The 27852-nt window shown below is 41.5% G+C and overlaps 1 protein-coding gene, 1 non-coding gene and 1 pseudogene across 11 annotated transcripts in view; 1 reads left to right on the top strand and 2 right to left on the bottom strand.

Annotated features, from left to right (window-relative positions):
• The window catches only part of SRPK2 (SRSF protein kinase 2), a 256312-nt gene that overhangs the window by 16009 nt on the left and 212451 nt on the right, over positions 1-27852 (top strand). The gene's annotated exons all lie outside the window — the stretch shown is intronic.
• On the bottom strand, positions 2-27805 carry LOC128560231 (40S ribosomal protein S24-like; annotated as a pseudogene). Its single transcript, XR_008372911.1, has 2 exons — positions 27381-27805; positions 2-179 (listed from the first exon to the last, which is right to left on the bottom strand). The product of XR_008372911.1 is annotated as a 40S ribosomal protein S24-like (transcript).
• Positions 19177-19283, bottom strand: LOC128560535 (U6 spliceosomal RNA). Its single transcript, XR_008373032.1, has one exon. It is a non-coding gene; the product is annotated as a U6 spliceosomal RNA (small nuclear RNA).

The raw sequence follows: 27852 nt of genomic DNA, 5'->3' as shown, positions 1-27852 counted from the left end.
ACTAGGGGACCTGGGGGGGCAGTTGTGTCCTTTTTGCCAGGTAATTCTCGTACCTAATACATTTGTTGAAAGCAGAAGGGGGAGGGTATGACTTTGGACATCTTATCCTTGATGACTTTGGGGATTGTGATCTCTTACTGGACACAGAACAAGAAGCAGGGGTGGGCAGGGGGGAAGAACTGGGAAAGGGTAAGAGGGAGAGGCAGAGAATTCAGATTTACTGAGTTGGAGGTTGCTAGGTTGGAGTTGTGACATTCATTCGGAGATACTGAGCTGGGGAGATTGGGATCTGTGACTGAGATGCCTGTGAGATATAGGTGTGAGCCAGGGAGGAAGAGGACCAAGAAGGTAACTTTGAGGCTAACCTGAATTTTGAAGGTGCAGGAGAGAAGTAGATAGAGATTAGGAGAGAATCATGTTAGTTCATTCTCTGGGAGCCAAAGGAGGGACTGTGTTTAGATGAGTGTCAGATGCAGGAACAGAGTAAATGAAGACCAGTAAGAAAAGGAGGTTGGGCAACTTGGGGGAGTTGGGGGGTGCTGTCTGCTGAGAACTGGGAATTTAAAAGCATGGTTGTACATCTGGGGGAGGCTGCTAGTAGAGGGAAAGTTAAAGAAACTAGATTAGTAACAGTGGACATTTTTACTGAACCTTTACTGTATGTTGGGTACCATGCCAGGTGCTGGACACACTCTTTCATTTACTCCTTGTGATGACTCTTAAGAAGTAAAGTTAATGGAGAGATTATTGTCAAATGGGGAGGATGTTTAAAATGAAGAAATGATTGTTTTTTCTTAATTTTTTTCACCCTTGTTAGAGTACTGTGGCATCATAGCTCACAGCAACCTCAAACTCTTGGGCCCAAGTGATTCTCTTGCCTCAACCTCCCAAATAGCTGGGACCACAGGCACCCACCACAACGCCTGGATATTTTCAGAGACGGGGGTCTTTCTCTTGCTCAGACTGGTCTTGAACCTGTGAGCTCAGGCATTCCACCCGACCTGTCCTCCCCAAGTGCTAGGATTACAGGTGTGAGCCAGCACGCCCGGTCTAAGAAACTATTGTCTTACCATGTTAGAGATGACAAAACTGAGAAGATTGCCTCTTATGCCAGGTCCCACAGCTTCTGCTAAGAGTTGATCTGCAGATCCTGCATTGTTCTTCACTGATACTTTACATGTGACGTGTGGGTCTCATGCAGGATTTTTTGTGTGTGTTTCCTTTCCTAGTTTTATTAGCTATTTATTACAGTGTAATGAATTACCATGAAATTGTAGTGGTTTAATGTAACAAACATTTATCATCTTGTAGTTGCTGTTGGTTAGGAATTTGGAAGCAACTTTTTTTTTTTGTGGTTTTTGGCCGGGGCTAGGTTTGAACCCGTCACCTCTGGCATATGGGAGGAATTTGGAAGCAACTTAACGGTGGTTCTGGCTCAGGGTTGCAGTCATTTTGAAGGCTTGGCTGGGCTTGGAGTATCACACATCTTAGCTATTGGCAGGAGGCCTTGCTTGCCACCATGTGGGCCTTTCTTTGAGTGTCCTTCTATCAGCTGGCTATGTCCAAAGGGAGTGGCCTGAGAGGAACCAAGAAGGAAGCAAAGTGCTTTTTATGACCCATTCTCAGAAATGTCACTCAGCCACAGTGATTTGTTAGAAAGGAGGTAATGAGCACAGCCCACACTCAAAGGAGAGTTTAGCTTCTGCCCTTTGAAAAGAAGCAAACTTAAGTATTTTTTGAAACCACTACACTGGGCAAATACAGTAATCTGGGCAGCAATTAATTCAGTACCTTACAAGCCAAAAGAAAAACATGACATCTCTAATTAGGGCGAAAGAGGATTTGAGAAGCCCTTGAATGGAAGTTATAATGTGAGCTCCAGTTGCTCTCTAACCCCTGTTTTGAGTCCTGTGCTAACTTTTTCATTAATTTTCAAAGCTATTTCAGTCTGGTTGCATATATAGTAGAACTGCTGTTAGTTGACCACCAGGGGACAGTAACAAACTGGTCAACATAAGAAACTAGGCCTCCCGTGGTGTATGTCCAGTCTATGAAAATTAGGTCAGGGGCGGCTCCTGTGGCTCAGTGAGTAGGGCGCCGGCCCCATATGCCGAGGGTGGCGGGTTCAAGCCCAGCCCCGGCCAAACTGCAACCAAAAAATAGCCAGGCGTTGTGGCGGGCGCCTGTAGTCCCAGCTGCTCGGGAGGCTGAGGCAGGAGAATCGCTTAAGCCCAGGAGTTAGAGGTTGCTGTGAGCCGTGTGCCGCCACGGCACTCTACCCGAGGGCGGTACAGTGAGACTCTGTCTCTACAAAAAAAAAAAAAAGAAAATTAGGTCAGCTTAAGAAGGCAGTCAGTGTAGGGAGGTGGTCAACTATGGAGGATACAGTCTATGTATTTTGAGAAGGAAAAACAGTGGGTTTCAGCCTCGCTCTGCTGCTTGCTCCCTAGTGTGCTTTACTCTCCCTGAACCTCCGTTTTCTCTAGGAAGATCGAGTCTGTTTCAGAGTGAATCATTGAAGTGTCTTAGGCTGTTTTTTGTTGCAACTGAATACTTGAGACTGGGTAATTCATAAAGGAAAGGAATTTATTTTACAGTTCTAGAATCTGGGAAGTCCAGAGTTGGGGGCCACATCTGGTGAGGGCCTTCTTGCTGGTGTCACTCTGCAGAGGTGGCACATGGCAAGGGACGGTGTGCTAGCTCAGGTTGCTCCTCTTCTTACCCGCCAGTCCCACTCCCTCAATAACCCTAATCCAGAAGTGGATTAATCCATTCATGAGGGTAGCACCCTTACTATCCAGTTACCTCCTAAAGGCCCCACCTCTGCAAAGGTGGGGCCACATTAGGGGTTACATTTCAAATCCATGTGTTTTATTTATTATTATTATTATTTTTGTTGTTGTTGTAGTTGCCATTGTTGTTTGGCAGGCCAGGGCTGGTGTATGTGGCTGGCGCCCTAGCTGCTGAGCTACAGGCACCGAGCCTCACCATGTGTTTTAGAGGGGACAAACATTCAAACAATAGCAAAAGGTGATAGCAAATTAAGCACCTAAAATGTGCTTTGTAAACTTTGGAGTGGTATGTGCTTTAGATGTGGCTTCTTATTCCAGTCCTGCTGTATAATCTGAATGTATTGTTCATACCATCTGTGCCTCAGTTTCCTCATTTGTAATTATATGTGGGTCACTAGGAAAGTTTTGAGACAGATTGTGTCATGGTTCATTATTTCACTTCCAAGAAACAGTCAATTACATCCTTTCTGATTCACCTATGGAAGTTTATTGGTGTTACTGGGAGGGCTTAATTTGTTACTGTCTGCCCGGATTTTGTTCTTTGATTTTTGTGTATCTTGAAGCTTTCAGAATGACTCAAGTAGAATCTACTCTTGGGGTTATTGTGAGGATTAAATGATAATTCATAAAAGAATGTAGTATAAAGAGTTAAAAAAATTCATGTGATGTACTTAGCATATTGCCTGCATACCTTCAGACAGGGACTATTTAGTAGTGGCTCTAAGACTCTTCTGTTAGTGTCCATCCAGTCTCTGTTTTCTGCACTTTAGTTAGTACACACCTACATGACCCTAGGACTTTCACATGGAAATTCATGAGAGATCCCTGATAATACAGGGTGTTAGGTAGTTTAATGCTACTATTATTACTCTGTTCCTGTAATTGCTCATATGTTCTTGACAGGCTCTGATACTTTTTTTGTTATAAGTTTATTTATTTATTTTTGAGACAGAGTCTCAAGCTGTCACCCTGGGTAGAGTGACACAGCAACCTCCAACTCCTGGACTCAAGCGATTCTCCTTCCTCCACCTGCCAAGTAGCTGGGACTACAGGCACCTGACACAACACCTGGCTATTCTTTGGTTGCAGCCCTCATTGAAACACTGCTCTCCTTTTCTCCCTTCTCCAGCCCCTACTAATCTTCCTTCCCTTACTGAAGATACTTTAGATACTTTGTATAGTTGGAATAATCATGCAGTATTTGGTCTTGTGCATTTCTTTAGAATGTGAGAATTAGTTTAGGATATCTTATCATCAAACTTGAAAGCTACTGTTTAGTTTTTTTTTTTTGTGGTTTATGGCCAGAGCTGGGTTTGAACCCGCCACCTCCGGCATATGGGACCAGCGCCCCACTCCTTAGTTTTTGAATCTGTGGGAGAGAATTGGGACTGAAAATTGAGATTCCCCATGATGGACTCTTTTGACATTTGACATCAGTGTAACAGCGGTCATTGTTCGTTGTGCCTTTATACAACTACTTAAAATCCCCCTTTCCTTCAGTGTTTTAAATCAGAAACTGGATAAGTAAGTTTTTTTTTTTTTTTTTTAAGGGTGAATGTGGGTGAAACTGAATGGGTGTAAGTCAAAAGAATCTGTTCATTTCCCAGAGGTCATCACACAATTGCTGCTTAGCAGAAAGACTTGCAAATAAAGTTAATTGTGGTGCTTTGGAAATATGGAATAATGGAAGGGTTGTACAGCTGAACTTTAGAGTGTAGAGAGGGGTCTGCAAACTGTGGCTTGCTGGCCAGATACATCCTGCCACTCGTGTGTATGACCTTCGAGGTAAGATAGTTTTTGAATATTTTGTGACATGAAAACTATAGGAAATTAAAATTTCTATGTCTGTAAATAAGGCTTTCAAAAAAAACATCATATTCATTTTGTTTATATATTGTCTGTGTGCTTTTGTGCTCCTGTGGCAGAATTGACACAGAGATCTTAATGCTTAGAAAGTCTAAGGCACTTATTATCTGGCTCTTTACAGAAAATGTTTGCTACCTTCTGATGAGAATGTTATTGAAAAATAGAATGACATGGCATTGTTCTTTTTCTTTATTATTTTTGAGATGGGGTCTAGCTATGTTGTCCTGGCCTAACATGAACTCCTGGGCTCAGGTGATCCTTCTGCCTTAGCCTCCTGAATAAGGGCATGTACCTGGTTGAATGATATGACAATATACACTAAGAGGTATAGATTTGTAAACATGGAGACTCATAATCAACATTTGCTAATATTGTTCAATTGAACAGGGTTTTGAAACAGAACATACTAAAATGTAGTCTACTCAGGGTGAGTCAGAAAATGTGTTTAGGAAATTAAAGGGTGTTATGAATAAAGGTTCTTCAAGGAACTGATGTTCTGGTAGAGAATTCAACAATTGAACACATAAATTTCCACAGATTTTCTGGTGTTCATGCTGTCCCATTTTTAAGACTGTTACTGCTAAAATTCTGTGTTCATCTTAATATAGACATTAACAGATGATTGCCATTCAAGTCTAGGCATTCAAGCCCTCCTCAAAGCTGTCTACCCGCTTTCCTTAACCATCTCTCTGACATGCCCCTACAGACTTTTATTCATTAACTTGTGAATACATCCTACTCACAGGGCCCTTCAGAGCAGATTTGGGCTGAGGGAAAATTTTTTTCAGGCCTCAGCACATTGGTGTTTTACCCCTGCCCAGCAATTTATTCCCTTGCCTCTTTTCGGCTCTGTTTACCCTTTTCCCATTCTACACTTTTATATATAGGCAGTCCCAGGTTATGAATGAGATAGGCTCTGTATTTTTGTTCTAAAGTTGAATATGTATGTAAGTTGGAACAGATACATTTACCTATTACTTGTAATACCCTTTGTTTGTGTGAGCCACTCATTATTTGGATGTTTGTAACTCTGGGACTGCTTGTATTCCATTTCATTGTCTCTCCTTCCTTGTTTATTTGAAGCTTATCTGCTTTTCTTCATCCAGGTCAAATGTATAGTTGGGGTATGTGGGGCTGTGTGGGAGGAGAATGAAAGGAAAGCAGTGTGTGCAAGGAGGCGTGGAGGCGTGGAGCCCAGCAAGAACAGGATGGATTTCGAAAGCCCCTTGGTGTGTCTCTAACTCAGTGTCTTTGTGGTGTCAGGAGATGAGACCAGGAAGCCAGGCAAAGGGCATGTTTATAAAAGGCCCTTTCTTGTACAAGTAGTTTTACAATCTTTGTATAAGAGTCATCTGGGCTACGGAGCTTTTGGCCTCAACTTCAGAGATTCTGAGACCAAATTGCAAGCAATCCAGGGTAGCTGATGCGGGAAGTGGGGATAACAGGATGGCTGGGGTAAGGGCAGGGTATGGCCAGTCTTGATGTCTTGTTGGAGCTTCAGCTTTTGTTAGTAAAATAGCTTTTTTTCTTTTTCATCAGGAGAGAATTCAAAAAGAATTATTCAGAATGCATTAGAGTGAGCAAAAATTGGGGGTAGTGAGGTAAACTAGGAGGGTGGTGTAGCAATTAATTTGCATTTAATCATCCTGGTGTTGTGGTGGGCGCCTGTAGTCCCAGCTACTTGGGAGGCTGAGGCAAGAGAATCGCTTGAGCCCAAGAGTAGGAAGTTGCTGTGAGCTATGACGCGACGGCACTCTACTGAAGGCAACAAAATGAGACTCTGTCTGGATTTAAAACAAAAAAAAATTGCATTTAATCTTATTCCAGAACGATTTGAGTTGGTGAGATTTCAGACTAAAGACAGTAGTAATAGGTAGGAAAAGAAAGAATCTGAACAGGAATATGAAAATGGAAACAAACTCCTCACACATGGGTAAAGAAGATGACACGTAAGAGAGCAAAAAGTAAGTTGTGTTAAATTTTAGAAGACGCAGATGATATTAGCTGCTATTTTAATAAACAATATTGGCTCGGTGCCTGTGGCTCAAGCCGCTAAGTTGCTAGCCACATACACCTGAGCTGGCAGGTTCGAATCCAGCCCGGGCCTGCCAAACAACAACGACGGCTGCAACCAAAAAATAGCCGGGCGTTGTAGCAAGTGCCTGTGGTCCCAGCTACTTGGAAGGCTGAGGCAAGAGAATCGCTTGAACCCAGGAGTTGGAAGTTGCTGTGAGCTGTGTGATGCCACAGCACTCTACCCAGGGTGATAAAGTGAGACTCTGTCTCTACAAAAAGAAAAAGAAAATTATTGTTCTCAAATTCTAATTGATTATCGTTTTACTATCTTGTTTAATGGTTTTATTATTCTACTTCTATTATATACTATTGAAAACGCTTTTGGAATTAGATGAGGCATGAAATAAATGATTCACATTCTCTTTATTGGAATTTTGGTTGGCATATTTCTTTTTTTTTTTTGGCATATTTCAAAAATGAAGCTGTTGAAAAGGAACTAACATTCCTATTATTTTCATTTTTTGGATATAATTTCTTCTGTACCATTGGCATACCTTTATTTGGGTTTTTGGTCCTACCAGCCTTATTGAGGTATAATTAACATGCAAAAAGTGCACACATTTGACAGGGATTTGATACCTCTGAAATTATTACTACAGTCCTGATAATAAACATATCCATTGTCCCCCAAAATTTCTTCCTACCACTATGTAATCCTTCCCTGCTTTCCACTATCTCTCCTTATCCCTGCAACAGTTTATTTATTTATTTATTTATTTATTTATTTTTGAGACAGAGCCTCAAGCTGTCGCCCTGGGTAGAGTGCCGTGGCATCACAGCTCATAGCAACCTCAAACTCCTGGGCTCAAGCAGTTCTCCTGCCTCCACCTCCCAAGTAGCTGGGACTAAGGCGCCTGCCACAACGCCTGGCCGTTCTTTTGGTTGTAGCCATCATTTGGCGGGCCCTGGCTGGATTCAAACCCGCCAGCTCAAGTGTATGTGGCTGGCGCCCTAGCTGCCTGAGCAACAGGCACTGAGCATATTTATTTATTTTTGGGACAGAGTTTTACTATGTCACCCTGGGTAGAGTGCTGTGGCATCACGGCTACCTTAAACTTTTGGGCTTAAGCATTTCTCTTGCCTCAGTCTCCCAAATAGCTGGGACTACAGGTGCCCACCACAACACCAGGCTATTTTTTGTTCTTGTTGTTATCATTGCTAATATTTGGCAGGCCCGAGCCTGGTTTGAACTCTATCCATCATGTATGTGGCCAGCGCCCTAGCTGCTGAGCGATAGGCTCTGAGTCTCAAATTCTTAGGCTCAAGTCATCCGTCTTGTCTCAGCCTCCTGAGGAGCTGGGACTATAGGCACTGACAATGGTCAGCTAGTTTTTCTATTTTTAGTAGCGACAGGGTCTTAATCCTGAGCTCAAGGATCCACCCACCTCATACTCCCAGGGTGTTAAGATTACAGGTGTGAACCACTGTGCCCGCCCCCTCAGCAGTTTTATTTATTTATTTTTTTTGTGTTCTCCCAGTTTGGCTGGGTCTGGGTTTGAACCCGCCACCCTCAGTATATGGGGGTGGTGCCCTACTCACTGAGCCACAGGCGCCTTCCCCCTCAACAGTTTTAGATGGCCACTGATCTTCTGTGATTTTTAGATTACTTTGTATTTTCTAAAATTTATATAAATGGAGTCATACTGTGTGTATCCTTTTGTGTCTGGCTTCTTTTACCCAGCGTAATTATTTTGAGATTTACCTATTTTATTGAGCATCTCAGTATTTTCATTTCTAAGTAGGATCTCATTGCATGGATACCTCAAGTTATTTATATTTGTTATTGATGGACAGTAGAGTTGTTTTCAGTTTATGACTTTCTTCTTTTCTTTTCTTTTTTTGTTTTGAGACAAAGTTTGATTTTGTTGTCCTTGGTAGAGTGCCCTGGCGTCACAGCTCACAACAACCTCAGATTCTTAGGCTCAAGTGATTCTCTTGTCTCAGCTTCCTGAGTAGTCGGGACTACAGGTGCCCACCACAACGCCCAGCTATATTTTTAGAGATGGGGTTCTTGCTCTTGCTGAGGCTGGTCTCAAACTTCTGAGCTCAGGGCCTCCCAGAGTGCTAGGATTACAGATGTGAGCCACCATGCCTGGCCTTACAGTTTGTGACTTTTATAAACATAGCTACAGTAAAAATTTGTGAAGAGGTCTTTATGTGGACATGGGCTTCAATTTCTTTTGGGTAGATAGGAGTGGAATGGTTGGAACATACAGCTGTACGTGTGTCTTTGACTTTGCTCTGTAAGTTTTTTTTCTTTTTTGTAGAGATAGAGTCTCACTTTATCACCCTTGGTTGAGTGCCGTGGCATCACACGGCTCACAGCAACCTCCAACTCCTGGGCTTAAGCGATTCTGTTGCTTTAGCCTCCCAATTAGCTCGGACTGCAGGTGCCCGCCACAATGCCTGGCTTTTTTTTTTTGTTGCAGTTTGACCGAGGCCGGGTTTGAACCCGCCACCCTCGCTATATGGGGCCGGCGCCTTACGACTGAGCCACGGGCGCCGACCTGCTCTGTAAGTTTTTCTTCTCACCACCTCTGTATAAGAGTGCCTGGATGTAGCCAGTCTTTATTAGTATTTTGGCATTCTCATTAGGTGTTGGGATCTTACTGTGGCTTTAATTTTAATTTTCTAATGATGAGTGATGCTGAGCATCTTTTCATGTGCTTATTTGCCATCCCTGAATTTTCACTGGCAAAGTGTCCAGTCTGTTCAAATCTTTTGACTATACATATATTTTTAAATTGAATTGTGTGCTTTTTTTACTGTCAAACTTTGAGAAATCTTTTATATATATTCTAGATACAATAGAATCATTGTCAGACATTCAGACATGCAATTTATAAATGCTTTCTCGCATTCTGTGGCTTGTGTTTTCTTTTCTTTCTTTTTTTTTGCAGTTTTTGGCCGGGGCTAGGTTTGAACCCGCCACCTCCAGCATGTGGGACCAGCGCCCTACTCTTCTGAGCCACAGGCGCCGCCCTGTGGCTTGTGTTTTCATTCCCTTAACAGTTTTTTTTCTTTTTTTGTAGAGGCAGAGTCTCACTTTATTGCCCTCAGTAGAGTGCGTGGTGTCACACAGCTCACAGCAACCTCCAACTCCTGGGCTTAGGCGATTCTCTTGCCTCAGCCTTCCACGTAGCTGGGACTACAGGCATCCGCCACAACACCGGGCTATTTTTTTTTGTTGCAGTTTGGCCGGGGCTGGGCTTGAACCCACGACCCTTGGCATGATGGGGCCGGCGCCCTACCCACTGAGCCACAGGCGCCGCCCCCCTTAACAGTTTTTTGAAGATCATTAATTTTATTTTGCAGAACATTTATTTTAATGAAATTAATTCACTATTTTTTTTTAATGTCCATGCTTTAATATTGACTCTAAGCAGTCTTTGTCCAGCTCAGCACAGTCTTCTGTATTTTCTTCTAGATGTTTTATAGTTTTAGGTTTTACTTTTAGATCTTTAATCCATTTTTTTTGTTGTTACTTGGGGATTCATTGAGGGTACAAAGAACCAGGTTACATTGATTACATTTGTTAGGTAAAGTCCCAATTGTGTCCGATCCCCAAAAGGTGTGTCACTCACCTTGACTCCCCACCCCCTCCCTCCTTCCCTCTCTCTGCTCTTTCCTTCCAGCCCTTTAATCCATTTTTTTTTAGAGACAGAGTCTCGCTGTGTCACCTGGGTAGAGTGCCGTGGTGTCACAGCTCATAGCAACCTCCAACTCCTGGGCTCAGGCGGTTCTCTTGCCTCAGCCTCCCGAGTAGCTGGGACCACAGGTGCCCACCACAACGCCCGGCTATTTTGTTGCAGTTTGGCCGGGGCTGGGTTTCAACCTGCCACCTTGGTATATGGGGCTGGCGCCCTACTCACTGAGCCACAGGCACCACCCCCTTTAATCCATTTTGAGCTAATTTTTGTGTATCAGATGAAGTGTGGGTTAAACTTTTTTTTAATAAATGAATATTTAATTTTTCCATCACTTGTAATTTAGTTTTTATTTTTATTTGTTTATTTTTGAGACAGTCTCTACTATGTCACCCTCGATAGAGTGCTGTGGCATCACAGCTCACAGCATCCTCCAACTCTTGGGCTTAAGAGAGTCTCTTGCCTCAGCCTCTCATGTAGCTGGGACTACAGGTGCCCGCCACAGTGCCCGACTATTTTCTTTTTTTTTTTGGTTGTAGTTGTTGTTGCTGGGAAGGCCTGTGCTGGGTCCAAACCCGCCAGCTCTGGTGTATATGGCTGGCACCCTAGCTACTGAGCTACGGTGCTGAGCCCTAATTTATTTTTTATTGATTGATTGATAGGAAACAGGCTCTCACTTTTGTTTAGACTAGAGTGCTTTGCATCATAACTCATTGAAAACTCAAACTCCTGGGCTTAAAGGTTCCTTGGCCTCTCAATAGTGTTAGATTACAGGCATGAACCACTATGCCTGGCTTCATCACTGTTTTTAGAAAAGGCTGTTCTTTCTCCACCGAATTGCCTTTGCATTTTTTATCAAAAGTTGATTGCCCATGTTATGTGTATTCTGTCTCTGGACTCTGCTCCATTGATATATTTGTCAGTCTTAATGCCAGTACCACGTTGTCTTGATTACTATAATTTTAATAATAATTCTTAAAGTTAGATGACACATGTTCTCCAGATTTGTTCTTTTTTGAAGTTGTTATTCTCTACAAAAAAAGTGCTTTTTTTTTTTTTAAAGATAGTTTCTTAACTCTGTCATCCTGGGTAGAGTCCTGTGGCAGCATTATCGTTCATAGCATCCTCAAACTCTTGGGCTCAGCCTCCTGACAAGCTGGGACTACAGGCATATGCCACCACACCTGACTAGTTTCTCTATTTTTAGTAGAGATGGGGTCTTGCAATCTTTCTCAGGCTGGTCTTGAAATCCTGAGCTCAAGCAATCTACCTGCTTAGCCTCCCAGAGTGCTAAGATTATAGGCGTGAGCCACCACACTTGGGGACTTGATTTTTTATTTTTTTAGAGCCTCAAGCTGTCACCCTGGGTAGAGTGCTGTGGTGTCACAGCTCACAGCAACCTCAAACTCCTGGGCTTAAGCGATTCTCCTGCCTCCGCCTCCCAAGTAGCTGGGACTACAGGTGTCTCCCCCTAATGCCTGGCTATTTTTTGGTTGCAGCCGTCATTGTTGTTTGGCGGGCCTGGGCTGGATTCTAACGTGCTGGCTCAGGTGTATGTGGCTGGAGCATTAGCGGCTTGAGCCACAGGCACTGAGCCGGGGACTTTATTCTTTTAGGTATAACTGTCTTTGTACATTGTTTCTGTAATAGTTTATTTAATATCTGTTCCTCCAGAAATTAGCCAAATCTTGAGGTTGGCTAATTTCTGGAGGAACAGATATTAATACAATTTAACAAGTTGTTAAATTCCTCAAACATAACAGTAATGAAGACAAAAGTTATCAAAACCTGGGGGATACACAAAAACAGCCTTAAGAAGGAAATTTATTGCATCAGATGCCTGTGTTTGAAAACAAAAAGAGTACATCAACAAACTCATGAAGCTTCTTACATTAGACTGTTCTTTTTCTTCTTTCTTGGTTGGAAATTAGCATTCAGAATATAACCATTTCTGAAAATACTACATACAATGCTTTTTTAAAAAGTGGGGTGGTCGTGCCTTTTTTTTTTTTTTCTTTTTTGCAACTTCAGCTGTCTGAAATCCAGAGATCAAAAGATGACAACCCTGTTCATTGGAAAACCGCTGAACTGTTAAAAATTGATAAAAATTCATATTTTTTAGTTATAAGAAAGTCATTGGGTTTTTATTCAGTACTTTCGTGACTGGGTTACTTTTGTTTTTTTCATAGTTTATAGCGGGGGTCCTCAAACTACAGCCTGTGGGCCACATGAGGCAGCGTGATTGTATTTGTTCCCGTTTTGTTTTTTTACTTCAAAATAAGATATGTGCAGGGTGCATAGGAATTTGTTCATAGGTTTTTTTTTTTGTAGAGACAGAGTCTCACTTTATCGCTCTTGGTAGAGTGCCGTGGCGTCACACAGCTCACAGCAACCTACAACTCCTAGGCTTAGGCGATTCTCTTGCCTCAGCCTCCCAAGTAGCTGGGATTACAGGTGCCCGCCACAACGCCCGGCTATTTTTTTGTTGCAGTTTGGCCGGGGCCGGGTTTGAACCCATCACCCTCGGCATGTGGGGCCGGCACCCTACCCGCTGAGCCACAGGCGCCGCCCCATAGTTTTTTTTTTTTAAACTATAGTCCGGCCCGCCAACGGTGTGAGGGACAGTGAACTGACCCCCTGTTTAAAAAGTTTGAGGACCCCTGGTTTATAGTAACAGTAGATTATTAAGCAGCATACTAGATTGTGGTGGCGGTACAGTAGGCTGGGACTGCTGGAGATAAATGCACCATGTACAGCGAAAGACAATAAAATCATGTTCTGTATGATGTAGACTGTATTCGAAATGTTCTTACCCACTTTTCTAAAATAGTATAACAGCAATTCTTAAACATTTTGATTTCAAGCTTCTTTACATTTTAAAAAACTATAAAGGACCTCCCTAAGAGCTTTTTAAAATTTGGGTTACGTATGTACATAAAATATTTTCTGTATTAGAAATTAAAGTTGGTTTTGAGATAAACTATCACTCAGTCACCCTGAATGGAGAATAGTGGTGTTGTAACTTACTGTAACCTCCAGTTCCTGGGCACACGCCGTCCTCCCGCGTCAGCCTTCTAACTGGCTGTACCTGTAGGGACATGCCATCATGTCTGCTAATTTTTTTTTTTTTTTGTAGAGACAGAGTCTCACTGTACCGCCCTCGGGTAGAGTGCCGTGGCGTCACATGGCTCACAGCAACCTCTAACTCTTGGGCTTACGCGATTCTCTTGCCTCAGCCTCCCGAGCAGCTGGGACTACAGGCGCCCGCCACAACGCCCAGCTATTTTTTTGTTGCAGTTTGGCCGGGGCTGGGTTTGAACCCACCACCCTCGGCATATGGGGCTGGCGCCCTACTCACTGAGCCACAGGCGCCGCTCTGTCTGCTAATTTTTAAGTTTTTGCAAACATGGGGTGTCTCTGTGTTGTGTAGGCTGATCGAAAGCTCCTCACCTCGGGTGGCGCCTGTGGCTCAAGGAGTAGGGCGCCGGTCCCATATGCTGGAAGTGGTGGGTTCAAACCCAGCCCAGGCCAAAAAAAAAAAAAAAGAAAGCTCCTGACCTCCGGAGCTCCTCCCATTGTGACCTCTCAAAGTGTTGGGATTACAGGTGTGAGCCCCTGCGCCCAGCCATTATATTGTTTTGAAGTATGGGATGAAAATCTGGATTGGGCGGATATGGAGGTAGAAAAAGGAGGAGTATTGCTAGTAAAACTTCACAGGTGTTAGAAGTAAAGTTAGTGACATTGTGAAATCGAAACTGTATCAGTGAAGTTTTTATATTCTTATTGTATTAAAATCTATTTGTTTTCATGTACTTTGAATGGCTCCCCCCAAAATGTGATTTTGTAACATCATGCGTTGATCCATTTGGAAAATATTGGCTCACTGAGGTATGCAGACCTTCTAAATGTTGAGACATATCATTATACCAAATCTAAAAATAACAATCATTATATGTCATTAGAAAAGTCATTGAGACCTGTCATGCTTTTGCTGGAGGAAAAAAGTTTTATGAAATTCTGATGTTCTCTTGAAAGCTTGAATGTTATCATGGGCAACAAATACTGTGACCTATTTTCCTTCAATTGATAGGCTTCGTTCAGTTTTTTAGAAAATATCAGCCATATGCTCAATTTTGAATAGCTTTTTTTTTTCTTTTTTTTTGAGACAGAGTCTTACTATGTAGCTCTTGGTAGAGTATCATGGTGTCACAGCTCACAGCAACCTCAAACTCTTGGGCTTAAGTGCTTCTCTTGCCTCAGCCTCCTGAGTAGCTGGGACTACAGGAGGCTTGCCACAATGCCCAGCTATTTTTTTTGTTGTAGTTGTCATTGTTGGTTAGCAGGCTTAGGCCAGGTTTGAACCTGCCATCTCCCGTGTATGTGGCCGATGCCCTAGCCGCTGAGCTACAGTTGCCAAGCCATCTTTTTTTTTTTTTTTTTAAACAGTTAAAAAGGGACAGGGTCTTATTATGTTGTCTAGGGTGGACTTAAATTTCTGGGCTCAAGTGATCCTCACCCCTTCACCTCTTGAATAGCTAGGACTACAGGCACATGCCTGGGCTGAATAAACAGTTTTTGTATGTCTTCTTTCTCCTATAAATGGTGTTTCATGAAAACAGTAAATATGTGGGCTCACAACTCAACTGCCCAAGTGCTTTTTCTTGGGATAGCCAAGAGTGTGTGGAATAAGTTATACACCCTTCCTATTTTCTCATACAAAATTTTTAAAAGATAAATGTTTAAGAGTAGAGATTTATAAAAATATTTTTTTACTTCATCAGTGACATTTACAATTAAAAACTAGTGATGACTATAATGACTATTCGTAGAATTAGGAATCATAGCCTTCCTTGATTCATGCTAAGGCAGTAATATTTTTACCCACTGTTAATGGGTACAATACCCATTCTTATTGTACTATGGTGAAAAAAGCAAACTATTATTTTCAGAGTCCACAGGAGTTCAGGGGCTGTATCTCCTTTGAGAGCTGCTATTGAACTTTATCATTATAATCATTCAGGATTCAGCCGTTAACTGCTTTGAGTTCTGGCTGTCTCTGGTCGATGTTTTCTCCTTCCAGCATTTTGTTAACAGTATTTAACATACTTGTGTGAGCTCTTTGAAGATGAGAATTGTGTATCAATTGTCATTTTATTCTTCTGCGGTTGGTTCCTTAGTACCTGGATCGGTGTAGGTGATCAACAAGAGCTTATGGAATCAATGAGATGATTGAAATAAACAGACTCCCCAGCATCTTGATACTAGTCTGGAATCCTTTACTAGAAGAGACACGGCCCATGTACTTCACTTCAAAATCCCTGACGGTGTATATTTTGGACACAGAACTTCAAATAGTATTTATAATGATGCCCCAGAATTATACATAAAAGGATGAAATTATACTTTTTGGTCTTTGCTTTAGAACAGGATTTCCATGACTAATTAATGCAAGACTGGATCCAGAGATCAAGTTTGAATATGTTGTTGATAACTCTTTGTAACTTACAAGTAGAAAGATCTTTCCTTAAAATTATTAAACAGAATCATTCTTAACACAATAGCTTGTGATCACAATCAGTGTTCTAACCATTCTCATTAAAATCAGGGCCCAGGGCGGCGCCTGTGGCTCAAGGAGTAGGGCGCCAGTCCCATATGCCACAGGTGGTAGGTTCAAACCCAGCCCCGGCCAAAAACCAAAAAAAAAAAAAAAAAAAAAGAAATCAAGGCCCAGATTCAGTTGACTGCATCCCTCGTTGTGTAACATTTTTTTTTTTTTTTTAATTTTCAGATGACATTCTCTGATTAAAAAAATCCAAGAGACTCTTGAAAATTATTACAAGCTAGAAGAGTTAAACGGTTGTAAACTATAGAAAAAAATGAAACAAATTTTAAATATTTCAACAATAATTTGTTGGATGCATAAACCAAAAAGCATCCTGTTTACAACATGATCCCAAAATTACTATTTCTCTTTTATAATTGAGGACATTTAAGCAGATAAGTGATCAAATCACTTAAATTTTAATACCAGCCTTTAAGATCGGTGCTTTTACTTTGAGATTATTAGGTTTGACTTTCAGATTATTTAAAAAACTTTGTAACAGTTTTAACTAAATTTACTTAAAGATGATAAAGTTTCTAGTCATCTTTTATTTTTGCCTTATGTTAATTTCAAATTAATGTTTTTAAACTACTTTTTTCTTTTTTATTTATTTATTTATTATTATTATTTTTTTTGTAGAGACAGAGTCTCACCTTATTGTCCTCCGTAGAGTGCCGTGTTGTCACACAGCTCACAGCAACCTCCAAATCCTTGGGCTTAGGTGATTCTCTTGACTCAGCCTCCCAAGTAGCTGGGACTACAGGCGTCCGCCACAACGTCCGGCTATTTTTTTGTTGCAGTTTGGCCGGGGCTGGGTTTGAACCCGCCACCCTCAGCATATGGGGCCGGCGCCCTACCTGCTGAGCCACAGGCACCGCCCTAAACTACTTTTTTCAAATTAATGCTTTTAAACTATTTTCAGGTTTTTGATTACAGGAATTACACTGAAAATCTTGCCTTTTTTGTCCTTTTGCTTTTTTCTCTGTTGCCCATCCTGGAGTGCAGTAGTACAATGATAGCTTACTTCAGCCTCAAACTCCTGGCCTTCAGTGATCCTCCTGTCTGAGTCTCCCAAGTAGCTGGAGTACACAGGTGTGTACCACCATACCTGACTAATTTTTAAGTATTTTGTAGAGATAGGATCTTGAGATATTACCAGGACTGGTGTTGAACTCCTGAGCTTAAGTAATCCTCTTGCCTTGGCCTCAGTAACTGCTGGGGTTACAGACCCTTCTTCTTCTGTCTTTTATTTATTTATTTTAATTTTTTTTTACTTCTTCTGTCTTTTAATTATAAGAAATTTCAAACCGACTCAGCACCTGTGGCTCAAGCGGCTAAGGTGCCAGCCACATACACCTGAGCTGGTGGGTTCGAATCCAGCCTGGGCCGCCAAACAACAATCACGGCTGCAACAACAACAACAAAAAGCCGGCATTGTGGCCAGCGCCTGTATCATGCCAATTTTAGTATATGTGCTGCTGGAGCGAGCACAGTTTATGCTTTTTAATTTGAAAAATTTTGTTCTTATATACACAGTTCACTTTAAAGTTGTGATTGATTTTTGATAATTGGATGATTAGTTTGCAGTTCTATTTATAAAACTGAGTGATGATATAGTTATTTAGCTACTTGGGAGGCGGAGGCAGGAGAATCGCTTGAGCCCAGGAGTTGGAGGTTGCTGTGAGCTGTGATGCCATAGCACTTTACCCAGGGCAATAGCTTGAGACTCTGTCTCAAAAAAAAAAAAAAAAAGAAATTTTAGAGATTGAGGTGATAACATCTTAAACCACTAAGTACTTATCACCTAAATTTAATAGTTATTAAGATTGTATTCCCTTTCTTGTGTCTTATTTCCTTCTTCCCTCCTCTGGAAATGTATTTAAAAGGAAATCTTGGTAGGGAGCGCAGTGGCTCATACGTGTAGTCCCAGCACTTTGAGAGGCTCAGGTGGGAGGATCATTTGAGGCCAGGAGTTCAACACCAGCCTGGGCAACATAAAGAGACTCTTATCTTTAAAAAATAAAATAAATTTTATCAGGGAATAGTAGTATGCTTTAATAAATCTGGAATTGATTTTTATTTTTTATATTCTAAATAAAGGAGTGGTTTTAATGCAGTGCTGTAAGACAACACTTTTTCTTCAACCAGTCAATAGTGTAAAAAATAAAAGAGGATAGAGGGGAGGAGAGACTTTTATAGAGTAAAAGATACTTAAAATGTATAACAAATATAATGAGAACTTTTTCTTTGGGTTTCATTTCTAACAAATCAATTGTAAAAAGACCAACTCCTAAATTGTATGTTAACTCCAATATTCTGGAAAACTAGTGCATACAGACATTTGAGTTATAAAAAAAAAATAACATTCTGGAAGTATTTCAGTTAAATCATTTCTTTACATTTCTCACAAATTACAATGGAGGTTTTTTTTTTTTTTTTTTTGTAGAGACAGAGTCTCACTGTACCGCCCTCTGGTAGAGTGCCGTGGTGTCACGCGGCTCACAGCAACCTCTAACTCTTGGGCTTACGCGATTCTCTTGCCTCAGCCTCCCGAGCAGCTGGGACTACAGGCACCCGCCACAATGCCCGGCTATTTTTTGGTTGCAGTTTGGCCGGGGCTGGGCTTGAACCCACCACCCTCGGTATATGGGGCCGGCGCCCTGCTCACTGAGCCACAGGCGCCGCCCCATACAATGGAGGTTTTAACATACTACAAAGTTTTTTTTGGTGAGGATATTGTTAAAAGTCAAGATACTGTTAACTCATGATGTAACTTTAAAAACTTCTCCAAGGCAGAATTCATTGTAGTAGTTTAATAAAATATTAATAAAGAATGTTACTAAGATAATATTTGTTTATATTATGTGTAATGTGTATTTGATGTTAAATTCTATTATTCATATATAAATTTAACCAGTAGGTGGCAACAAATTAATATATGAATTTATTTAAAAATTTTTTTCAAGAAAAATAATATAAATTGTAAACAAGATACATTCGATTTTTTCTACAAACATTTTATTCTCATTGACTTAGTTTTTGCTTTTTTTTTTTTTTTTTTAATTGTTGGGGATTCATTGAGGGTACAAGAAACCAGGTTACACTGATTGCATTTGTTAGGTAAAGTCCCTCTTACAATCTTTCCCCCAAAAGGTGTGGCACACACCAAGACTCCACCCCCTCCCTCCTTCCCTAAAAATATGGAAGCTTCACAAATTTGCATGTCATCCTTGCGCAAGGGCCATACTCATCTTCTCTGTATTGATCCAATTTTAGTATATGTGCTGCTGGAGCGAGTACAGTTTATGCTTTTTAATTTGAAAAATTTTGTTTTTATATGATATACCCAGTTCATTTTAAAGTTGTGATTGATTTTTGATGATTAGTTTGCAGTTCTATTTATGATGATATAGTTATTTAGTTTATTTAACCTGGTGGCTACAAAGAATCAAACATGGAGTTGAAAAATTTTTGTTTTTATTTCAAGTATAATAATTATCTGATTAATAAATAGTGTTATTTAAGCAGATGAGAATAAACTTACATATATATATATATATTTTTTTTTTACATGTATATTTTTAAACCAGAAATACTATGATACTCTGATAGAAAAAATTGGGGCAGGGCGGCGCTTGTAGCTCAGTGGGTAGGGCGTCAGCCACATATACCGAGGCTGGCGGATCAAACCTGGCGTAGGCCAGATAAAACAACAATGACAACTACAACAAAAAAAAAATAGCCAGGCATTGTGGTGGGTGCCTGTCGTCCCAGCTACTACCTGAGGCAAGAGAATTGCTTAAGCCCAAGTGTTTGAGGTTGCTGTGAGCTGTGATGTCACAGTACTCTACCCAGGGTGACAGCTTGAGACTCCATCTAAAAAAAAAAAAGAAAAATTTAGGGCTAATCAGTGTATACTTATGTATTACAATATTATAAATGCACTAGATTCATTGATATTTATGTTACCTATGCAGCATTACATTGGAAAGTTTGGTAAATGATAAAGCTTTTAATACTGTCTTTTTTTTTTTTTTGTAGAGACAGAATCTCACTTTATGGCCCTTGGTAGAGTGCCGTGGCCTCACACAGCTCACAGCAACCTCCAATTCCTGGGCTTAAGCGATTCTCTTGCCTCAGTCTCCCAAGTAGCTGGGACTACAGGCGCCCGCCACAACTCCCGGCTGTGTTTTGGTTGCAGTTTGGCCGGGGCTGGGTTTGAACCCGCCACCCTCGGTATATGGGGCCGGCGCCTTACCGACTGAGCCACAGGCGCCGCCCTTTTAATACTGTCTTTAAAAGCTACATGATAGGCTGGCGGGGTGGTTCATGCCTATAATCCCAGCACTCTGAGGCAGGTGGATAGCCTGAGCCAGAGTGAGACCCCATCTCTAAAAGAAATAGCTGGGTGTTGTGGCGGGCACCTGTAGTCCCAGCTACTCGGGAGGCTGAGGCAAGAGGATGACTTGAACCCAGGAGTTTGAGGTTGCTGTGAGGTCAGACGTTATGCCACTCTACCATGGGCAACAAAGAAAGACTGTGTCAAGAAAAAAAAAAAGCCACAGGTCATTACCAGATAGTGATGTGGATGTGCATGTGTTTTCTTCTCTCTCTCTGCCTTTATGTCTCCTCGTCCCTCCCACCCCACAAAACAGACTGACAGGATCAAACTGGAGAGGAAGTAGGAGAGGAGATTGAGACTTAGGACTTGTTTTTAGGGGTTAACTTAGCTATTTGAGGGGTAATATTAGCAACTGTTAATTCTGAGAAGAGGTAGGAAGAGTGTTGATTATAATGTTCTTTGTTTTCTAAAGTGGGAATAAGCATATTTGTAATAATACTCTTTGTTCACTAATGTATCTTTTTTTCAAAAAATTTCCTTATTTATTTATTTATTTAGACACAGTCTCACTCTGTTGCCCTGGGTAGAGTGCTGTGGTGTCATCATAGCTCACAAAAGCCTCAGTCTTTTGGGCTCAAGCCATCTTGCCTCAGCCTCCTGTGTAGCTGGGACTATGGCATTCACCACCACATGTGGATAGTTTTTCTAAATTTTAGCAGAGATGGGGTTTTGCTCTTGCTCAGTCTGGTCTCGAACTTCTGAGCTCAAGGGATCCTCCCACCTTGGCTTCCCAGAGTGCTAGGATTACAGGTGTGAACCACCTCACCTGGCCTTTTATTTTTATTTTTTTATGTATCTTTTGAATTGAGAACACTATGTATAATTTAACATAATTTTGAGAAGAGCAAGTAATGATTACTAAATGTTACTTGTCACTTCAGATTATAAACTTTTAAAGATCTTTCTACATTTTGCATATTACTTGTTTATACAGACTACATGTCATTATTTAATATTTATTATTAACACATTTTGGGTATCATCTAATCTGTTCTCTTACACTCTCAGTTCTTTTGGTTTCTTATGTTTTATTAATAACACGTGGATATGTTTTGTGCAGTTGTTTTGAGGGGAGGGAGAATACTTTTTTTGGATACGGAAGTCTTTCAAGTCTGAAGATATGAGCGGTGCTGTAGTTTTATTATCTATTTTCAGATTATCTTTTAGAAAGAGTGTATTAGTTTACAGTTTTGTTGTTTGCACATATGTACCCATTTTGCTTCATCCCCACCAACTTTTGGCTTCATATTTCACTTAGTTTTGTTGGGTAGACAAATGCAGGTGGCCATCAAGAATGTAGATATTTCCACATATTGATGATTTTTTTTTTTTTTGGACACAGAGTCTCAAGCTGTTGCCCTGTAGAGTGTTGTGGCGTCACAGCTCATAGCAACCTCAAACACTTGGGCTTAAGCGATTCTCTAGCATAAGTCTCCCAAGTAGCTCGGACTATAGGTGCTCGCCACAACGCCTGGCTATTTTTTGGTTGTAGTTGTTATTGTTGTTTGGCAGGCCTGGGCTGGTTTGAACCCACCAGTTCCGGTGTATTTGGCTGGTGCCTTAGCCACTGAGCTATGGGTGCAGAGCCAACGTTGACGATTTGTTGTTTGTGTGCTTTAGAATATTGCCTTTTATCGGTTGTCCTTGTTTTGTTGGTCCTGGGCTGTTGCCTGCCTGGGCCCTTTGTGCTGCTGGCTTTCCCAGCTCTTTGGTTGCTTCCTGTTCTGCTATCCGCTTTGATGTCATGTCTTGGAGACTTGTACAGTCCCTCAATCCTCTTTGATGTCATGTCTTGGAGACTTGTACAGTCCCTCAATATGTGTTCCCTTGGGACTATCTGTCTCTTCCTCTGTAGCACTTAATGCAACTTCCATATGCTTTTTGTGCTATTTGATCCGTTCCCTACTAGACTTCAGGTCTTTGAGCTAGGATCACTGTGTGCTTTATTAGAACATCTCAAAAATTAGGATCTAGTACAATGCTTGCAATGTTGTATGCATATAATTAGTTTTGAATGAGTGAACTTTGCAGAGGTTAAAGTTTTTTTTTTTTTTTTTTGTGGTTTTCAGCCAGGGCTGGGTTTGAACCCGCCACCTCTGGCATATGGGACTGGCACCCTTACCCCTTTGAGCCACAGGCGCCACCCAAGGTTAAAGTTTTATATTTTTATATGTCAGCACATTTAACTTTATTAAAAAATACTTGAGGCTAAGTGCCTGTAGCTCAAAGCAGCTAAGGCGCCAGCCACCTACACCAGAGTTGGTAGGTTCGAATCCAGCCCTGGCTTGCCAAACAACAATGACAACTACAACCAAAAAATAGCTGGGAGTTGTGGTGGGCACCTGTAGTCCCAGCTACTTGGGAGGCTGAGGCAAGAGAATCGCTTACGCCCAGGAGATGAAGGTTGCTGTGAGCTGTGATGCCACAGCACTCTACCTCCAAAAAGAAAAAAAAATAGTACTTGAATCATGCATGGGAAAGATTTTCCTACTTTAGGACACACAAGTCTCTGAATGTTTCTTTATTCACATGTGAACCAAAAAAGTTGTTATGGATTATAGTAAAGTGATACAAGGTTCATTTTCAAGTTCTTTTTAATAATTACATCTTAAACGCTTATGTGCAGTTGTGATTTTTTTGTGTGAATTTTCTTTAGTAAATAAAAATTTTTTTTTTTTTTTTTTTTTTGCAGTTTTTGGCCGGGGCTGGGCTTGAACTCTCCACCTTCGGCATATAGGGCCAGCGCCCTACTCCTTTGAGCCACAGGCATCACCCTAAATAAAATTTTTTTAAAAGTGACTCTTATTCATGACTATAATGAAATCTTGACAGCAAAAAAGCTGGAAGTGTCTTTTTCCTAAATCCTCTGTGGTGTTAGAGCATGCACCTTAAGACAGGCATATTAATAGAATTATAATTTATCATATTTATTTGATTTCAGTATAAGACTTTTTTTTTTGAGACAGAGTATGAGTTTGTCACCCTGGGTAGAGTGCGGTGGCTTCATAACTCACAGCAACCTCAAACTCTGGGGCTGAAGTGATTCTCTTCCCTCAGCTTCCTGAGTAGCTGGGACTATAGGTGCTGGTCACTAACACCTGGCTATTTTTTCTTTTAGAGACAGGGTCTTTCTTTTTTTCTTTTTTTAAAGAGACAGAGTCTTACTTTGTTGCCCTCGGTAGGTTGCTGTGGTGTCACAGCTCAAAGCAACCTCCAGCTCTTGGGCTTAGCCCATTCTCTTGCCTCAGCCTCCCGAGTAGCTGGAACTACAGGCGCCCGCCACAAAGCCCAGATATTTTTTGTTGCAGTTTGGCCAGGTCCGGGTTCAAACCCGCCACCATCGGTATATGGGGCCTGTGCCCTACTCACTGAGCCACAGGCGCTGCCCTAGAGAGATAGGGTCTTGCTCTGGCTCAGGTTGGTCTTTAACTTGTGAGTTCAGGCAATCCGCCTGCCTTGGCCTCCCAGGGTGCTAGGATTACAGGTGTGAGCTACTGTACTTGGCCTCAATATAAGACATTTTTATTTCTCTGCTTTAAATTTCTTCTTTGGTGCCTGAGCATGTATGGTATTAAGTACAGGGAGAATATGAAAATATTTGTGGGAAATTTTTAAAAAACTTTATGATACTCGCTGTCAAGAAGATCACCAAATCTGGAGGAGCTTAGCTGTATTTTTTTGGGGGGAGACAAAAATCTCATTGATTGCTATGGCCTTAGCCTGGCTCACAGCAGCCTCAAACACCTGGGTTCAAGTGATCCTCCTGCTTTAGCCTCCTGAGCAGCTGGGACTACAGGTGCCCACCACAGTGTCCTGCTAAGTTTTCTATTTTTAGTAATTTGAGGTGTCATTTTGCTCAGGATGGCCTTGAACTCCTGAGCTCAAATGAGCCTCCACGTCAGCCTCCCAGAATGCTGAGATTATAGGTATGAGCCACTGCACCTAGCCTCAGTTGTGTTTTGAATAGTGTAGTGTTAACCCCATAAAACTGCAGTCTCATCAGGGTTTATATCGATCTCTACAGATGTTTTATATATTTCTGATTTTTTACTTTTTATTTATTTATTTAATTAATTAATTTTGTTGAGACAGAGCCTCAAGCTGTTGCCCTAGGTAGAGTGCTGTGGCATCACAGCTCACAGCAACCTCCAACTCCTAGGCTTAAGCGATTCTCTTGCCTCAGTCTCCTAAGTAGCTGGGACTATAGGTGCCCTCCACAACGCCTGGCTATTTTTTTGGTTGTGGTTGTCATTGTTGTTTGGCAGGCCAGGGCTGGATTTGAACCTGCCAGCTCTGGTGTATGTGGCTGGTGCCTTAGCCACTTGAGCTACAGGTGCCGAGCCTACTTTTTATTTTTTTTTTTGAGACAGTCTCACTATGTTGCCTTTAGTAGAGTGCCGTGCTATCACAGCTCACAGCAACCTCAAACTCTTGGGCTTAAGTGATTCTCTTGTGTCAGCCTACCAAATAGCTGGGACTACAGGTGCCCACCACAACCCCCGACTATTTTTTGTTGCAGTTGTTTAGCTGACTTGGGCTGGATTCGAACCCACCACCTAACCACTGTGCTATAACCACTGTGCTATGGGCACCGAGCCTGATGTTTTAGATTTATTCTTTTTCTGGTTAGTTTAGGTTATTTTTGATTAGAGGGCGGGTTCTATGATGTCTTTCTATTATCTCCTTCATTTCCAAATGGTGACACTGTGGTCTGTGTAGTAATTGCTGTGTGAGTTCTCATTTTGTCACAATAATAGGTTTGAGGAAGCTTGCCTCTTAGAGTTTTTGATGGGTATTGCTGTGTCACCCTGGCTGGTCTTGAATACCTGGCCTCAAGCAGTCCTCCCACCTCAGCCTCCTAAGTCACTGAGAATGAGTTGCTGAGATTGCAAGTGTGACTACTGTGCCCCACTCTTATAGAAGTTTTGAATTTCTTTTCTTGTGCCTCATTTCCCATGGACTTGTTTACAGAATAGCTTATGAAAGCCTGCCTAACCCATTATTGTGTTGAAGTCTTAAGTGTTAGGCCTGGCAAAATCCTCCCTCTGCTGCCACATTGATTTTGAAACATTTTAAATTTTCAGAAAAGTATCTCTCTGTATGTCTGTAGATTAATCCATCCATCCTCCAGCGGTATTCCTTGCTAAGCCATTTGAGTGTATGTTGAGGAAGTTATAACGTCGTCACTGTTAAGTAATTCAACATGCATCTCTGGAGAACAAGGGCATTTTTTTTTTTTACATTGTAATACAGTAATTATCACAAAGTTCATAGTGCATATTCAAATTTCCCAATTACCCTAATGGATAAATATATGAATATAAGTATATATGTCCATATTCTCAGACACATATTTATGTGAAAAATTTAAATCTGGGATTACATGTTGTAATTAATTGTCATGTCTCTTAATTCTCCTTAATCTGGGGTAGTGGTTCTCAAATTCTATGTGGTGAAGGACCAGTTTTTTATTTTCAACCTGCTGTGAACCTCTAATTTTATAAAATATTAATATAATACAAATTACTAAAAAAAATGGAGTAAGGAGATTAAGAAAAGTATCATTTAATTAAATTCATTAACACCGTTACCCTATAAACAGCCCTAATCTGAAACAATACCTTGCCTAATTTTTTTCTTTTAAGGCTATGAGAGTTTTACAGAACACAGGCCATTTGTTTTACAGGTGTATTTAATTTGGGTTTGTCTGATTGTTTTGATGTGACTTAGATCCTGTTAGGAGTAAAACGGGAGTGGATGTATCCTTGTGCATCACAGAGGAGGGGCACATCATTACCGTGGGCGTTGTTGGCTACTTGTTTAAATAGCATCTTCCAGATTTTTCTGTTGTATAGGTTTCTTCCCCTTTTTTTTCCAGAGATGGGTCTGACTTCATGCAATAGGCTGTAGTGCCAGTTGTATGGTCATAGCTCAATGCAGCCTCAAACTCCAGGGCTTGACTCATGCTCCTGGGGCTATAGGCAAGTACCACCATGCCTGGCTAAGTTTTTTTTTTTTGAGACAGAGTCTCATTTTGTCACCCTTGGTAGAGTGCTGGGGTGTCACAGCAACCTCAAATTCGTGGGCTTAAGTGATTCTCTTGCCATAGCCTCCCAGTGAAAGACTTGGGGCAGAACCCCCCACTCTTCCCGGAGCTCTGACCACCCCAATCAACCGCAAGAGACGTCGCTTGATGCAAAAACGCAAGAGGATTTTTATTCCTGCATGCCGGGGCTTGACCCACAACTCTTTTAGAAGCCGAGGAGTCAAGCCCCACACAGCAGTTTTTACAAGCTTATAAAGGCAAAAACTACAAAGTAGGCGGGAATAGCAGACATGGTAGGGGCTCTAACCATAAAGTAAGAGGGAGTAGACATAGCTGGGGCTCTAACCAGATAAGAAGAACTCTGGTTCATTATTCAACTGTCTTAAGATAAGATCAACAGTCAAATATTTGTCTTTAACAATAAACATTCGCTTTAGCTCGGGGAGCTATCTTCTGGAACAGTTACAAAAGGTCACATTTCTATGGTAGGGAGTGAGAGGTGGTCACATTCCTATGGTAGGGAGTGAGAGGTGGTCACATTCTCATGGTAATATTTTCTTTCACCAGGTAGCTGGGACTACAGGTGCCTGCCACATGCCCAGCTATTTTAGGAGATGAGGTCTCGGTCTGTCTCAGGCTGGTCTCCAACCCATGAGCTCAGGCAATCCACTGACCTTAGCCTCCCAGAGTGCTAGGATTACAGGCATGGAGCCACCATGCCCGGCCTTTAACTTTTTTTTTCCCCCCACATGAAAAGTTTTTATTAATCCTCTTGTGAAAAATCTATACAATGGCTGTAGATAACATCACGGTAGTCTTTCTTTAGTCCTTCGCCTGTTATCCAGTCTCCAGCTCACTTCCTCTTTTTTTTTTTTTTTTTTTTGGCCGGGGCTGGGTTTGAACCCACCACCTCCGGCATATGGGACTGGTGCCCTACTCCTTGAGCCACAGGCGCCGCCCTTTGCTAGCACCAATATTAGCCTTTGCAGGCCCCCTGACTTTCTTCATTCTGTTCTTGTGTTCCTTTTGCTGCTTTCTTGATGTCTTTTTCTTGTCATACAGGCCATGCCTTGCAAGTCTATGTTTGGGTTCATTTTTCTTTGCATAATCCAAAGAATCGTAAATCTTGCCAAGACCTGTTGTCTTCCCACCACCAAAGTGAGTTCTGAATCCAAATACAAAGATGACATCAGGTGTGGTCTGATTTTGGCTAGTTTTTCTAGCCAAACATTTTGGCTAGTTTTTCTCTAATTTCTGTCTTTGGTACTGTTGCCTTCCCAGGGTGAAGGACATCAATGACCATTTGTTTCCTCTGAAGTAGTCGGTTAGTCATGAACTTCCTGGTCCGGATAGTTACTGTGTCATTCATGATGGTGGGTGATCCCTGGCCTTTAACTTAAAAAAAAAATTTTTGTAGAGAC

This window comes from Nycticebus coucang, chromosome 11, assembly GCF_027406575.1.
Source record: "Nycticebus coucang isolate mNycCou1 chromosome 11, mNycCou1.pri, whole genome shotgun sequence".
In the NCBI taxonomy this organism is placed as follows: Eukaryota; Metazoa; Chordata; class Mammalia; order Primates; family Lorisidae; genus Nycticebus; species Nycticebus coucang.
This window is presented reverse-complemented; position numbering and strand designations above follow the sequence as displayed.